The sequence below is a fragment of the Humulus lupulus genome, chromosome 5 (assembly GCF_963169125.1).
Source record: "Humulus lupulus chromosome 5, drHumLupu1.1, whole genome shotgun sequence".
Taxonomy (NCBI): domain Eukaryota; kingdom Viridiplantae; phylum Streptophyta; class Magnoliopsida; order Rosales; family Cannabaceae; genus Humulus; species Humulus lupulus.
The window spans coordinates 82,631,437-82,635,408 of NC_084797.1; the positions used below are offsets into that span (position 1 = coordinate 82,631,437).

The 3,972-nt window shown below is 37.5% G+C and overlaps 1 non-coding gene across 1 annotated transcript; it reads left to right on the forward strand.

The window, feature by feature from the left end:
* The first annotated feature begins 2,421 nt into the window (after positions 1-2,421).
* LOC133780881 (small nucleolar RNA R71) lies at positions 2,422-2,528 on the forward strand. The gene has a single exon (XR_009869689.1). It is a non-coding gene; the product is annotated as a small nucleolar RNA R71 (small nucleolar RNA).
* Positions 2,529-3,972: the final 1,444 nt, after the last annotated feature.

Genomic DNA, 3,972 nt, shown 5'->3' on the forward strand with positions numbered 1-3,972 from the left:
TTCCACCATTCATTCCTCATACCCAAGTAAAACATATATAACATAAGCTAATTGTCCCTATTTACAGAACATATGCAAATTTCCAACAAAAAATTTGAACTAAATTCCAAGAGTAATCAACCAAGCACACGGTTATGCACACAATTACTATCTCACAAATTGATGACAAATGATATTATAGACAAAGTGTTGGCAAACTAAAATTAACAGAACAAAGATAAAAACAAAGATACACACAATAACTGATAAGTCCCTCCCCCAAATTTAAATTGCACATTGTCCCCAATGTGACATGAAGAGCAAGGAAAGAAGACTTACCTCAAAAATCACGCCACGTCAGTATGGCGGAGGTGGAGGTGGCGGGTTGTATGGATTGAACTGAGGCGGAGGAGTGAAGTATTTTTTAATTTTTTAATTTTTGTTTTATTTTTTTTTCACGTTTTTCACGATTCTAAAAGTCCAAAAATAAACCAAATATCTATTGTTTACAAGTGCAAAATTAAGAAAAATAATACATAAAAGATAGGGTGCCTCCTACAAGCGCTATCATGAACGTCATTTAGCCGGACGCTGAACTCTCTACACCTTTAACTTGGGTCAAGTCCACCCCTTGCATCCTTGAGAGCCATCGTGTCATACGAGGAGAATTCCCTTCCACTATTGAGAATATTGAAATTATCCCCAATGTCATCGAAACCTTCAAACTTGCCACACAATAATCTTTTCATACGACGTCGAACTGTTCGAAATCGTTCTTTGGCCTTCTTCTTCTTTTTACCAATTGAATCTTGACAATCATTCACCACATCAACACTACAACAGGTAGGAATTGCAGTTGCTGCAAAAACATTAAAACTTATTTCCTCATTTTGGACTCGCAACCTTAACTCCCCTTTTTGTACGTCAATTAAAACTCGTCCTGTGGCTAAGAATGGTCTTCCAAGAATGATTGGGACGTTGGCATCCTCCTCCATATCAAGTACAATTAAATCTGCTGGGAAGATGAACTTGTCCACTTTTACCAAAACATCTTCAATAATACCCCGAGGATGTGCTATTGATCTGTCTGCCAACTGAAGAGTCACTGTTGTAGGTCTTGCTTCCCCAAGCTTCAATCTTCTGAACACAGAAAGCGGCATTAGATTAATGCTCGCCCCCAAATCACATAGAGCATTCATACTCTCAAAATTCTCAATAGTGCAGGGTATTGTGAAACTCCCAGGATATCTCAGTTTCTGAGGAAGCTTTCTTTGCAGAATGGCACTGCACTCTTCAGTGAGCGCCACCGTCTCATAATCCTCCATCTTCCTCTTCTTGGACAATATTTCCTTCATAAACCTCACATAACTTGGCATTTGTTCAAGTGCCTCGGCAAAAGGTATGTTAATGTGAAGTTTTCGAAAAATATCTAGAAACTTCGAAAATTGTTTGTCAAGTGTCTTCTTTTGAAGTCGCTGAGGATATGGAATCTTGATGTGGTGCTCATAACTCACTGGTGACTGATTCTTCTCAAGGTCTTCAATAACCTCTTCTTCTACCTTACCCTTGTTCTCAACTTCAACTTTTGGTGCAGGTATAGACTTCTTGACTGGCTCTTCCAACTTCTTCCCACTCCTCAAAGAGATTGCATTGCACTGCTCTTTAGGATTCACCTCTGTATTACTTGGAAAATTTCATTGAGGCCTACTTTGTAACATATTTTCCAATTGACCAACTTGCATCTCAAGATTCCTGATGGAAGAACGAGTTTCTGTCATAAACTGTGTTTGAGTGTTGGTGAGAGTCAATAATGCAGCTTGCAATTCATTAGGCCTTTCAGGTGGAGCTTGATTCATTGACTGTTGAGGCCTAGGCTGTTGTGATGAAGAGCCTTGATGCATTGGTGGCTGAGGCATATTATTATGAAATTGACCCTGAAACTGAGGTTGATGACCCTAATTATTCCTCCAAGAAAAATTAGGATGATTTCGCCACCCAGGATTGTAAGTATTGGCAAATGGATTTTTTACTAGCCTCTGAAAGTTTCCCACTGCTTGAACCTGAGCTTGATCCATCGGAATGTTATTATTAATATTCGTAGGACACTAATCAAAAAAGTGAGGACCACCACAGATTTCACACCTGGCTGCCATTTGAACCGCATTAGCAGATACAATGCTCTGTTGTAATTGTTTAGTGAGTGTAGATACCTGAGCTGTTAAAGCAGTAATAGCATCCAGCTCATGCACCCCAACTACCTTTCTAACCTCCGATGATCTTTCCTCAGACCACTGATGATTATTTGTGGCCATGTCCTCCATCAGCTCATAAGCACCAGTTGCACTCTTACTCATAAAAGTACCACCCGCTGCAGCATCAATAATGGTTCTAGTAGTAGGACATAAACCGTTATTAAATTTTTGCACTAACATCCACTGTTCAATGCCATGATGAGGACATCTTCTCAAAAGTTCCTTGAACCATTCCCAAGCTTCATACAATTATTCTCCATCATTCTGGAAAAAATTATTGATTTCTCCTCTCAATTTAGCAGCTTGGAAGGAGGGAACAATTTTGACAAAAACTTCTGAGCCAGATCTTGCCAAGTGATAATAGAGTTCGGTTGCAAAGAGTTCAGCCAAATTTTAGCTCTATCCCTCAGAGAAAATGGTAAAAGCCTAAGTTTAATAGCGTCATCACTCACCCCATTGTATCTGAAAGTTCCACACAACTCCAGAAAATTAGACAAAATGGGTGTGAGGATCTTTAGAAGGCAACCCATTAAATTGAACAGAGGATTGCACCATTTGTAGAATAGCTGGCTTGATCTCAAAGTTGTTAGCCTCTACAGCTGGTGGGCGTATACTGTTTTGTACTCCCGTCAGAGTGGGCAGTACATAGTCTCTCAGGCTCCTCTCAGCATTGTTCTGAGCCTGACCCCCTTGTGCAATTCCAGGAATTAAAACATTCCTGCCATCCCCATCATTCTGTGCCATCTTCACAGATTTCTGGGCCTCCCTCTTGTTCTTTCTATTTTGCTCGCAAGACTTTTCAATCTCAGGATTCAAAGGAACAAGATTGTCTGCTCCTCTTCTGCTACGCATATAACACAGTTCACCTGAGATAGACAAATTAAGCAACTAAACAGTTTAGAAACAAGAGAGATTAAAATCAAATTAGAATAAAAATTAATCAGACTGATATTGATAATTATTTTCAGTCCCCGGCAACGGCGCCAAAAACTTGTTGCGATATTTTAAGCTATGCAAGTGCACACAGTCGCAATTTGTAATAATATGGTAAAGAAACCAAGTATCGTCCTCAAGGACTGAATTATCAATTACCAGTCAATTAATTTCTCTTTCTATTTGATAAATTAAAATTCTTGATTTTTGTAGACACAGCAAAAGAAACTATAAAGTTCAGAAACAATAATTGAAAATTAAATGGAATAACAGCTAATAGTAAAACCTTTGATTTAACCACTGAAGAAATAATTAGGATGTTTAATCTCATCAGCTATCCTCCCTATCATTCCCTAATGCAAAGTACTGAGTTCTTCTTCTTTTTGCCTAATTCAATTAACAAGTTGATACAGCAGCCTATAATCATACTATGAATTATAAACTCAACCTAGGTGACAATTTCCTATATTTCTATGGTAAATTGAACCACAAAGGTAGCATTAATCTTGATAACTTAATAAACAGTTACACAATTAATATGGATACTTTCGTTCTAAATTAGAATTATGTCCAATATAACCACAGCAAATTCAAATCTCACCTCTCAGATTTTGATTTAAAAACATGTATATATGACTATAGATGGCCAATCAATAATCAGTCTATAAGAACAGGTTATATGGAATTGAAGAAGATTGAAGAAGAAGAAAATTGAAATTGCATTAGTTCATAATAGGGATTCAAGTGATTCAATTAAACATCCTAAATAGAAAATTAGTTCATAATCATAATACTAATCACAACAAAA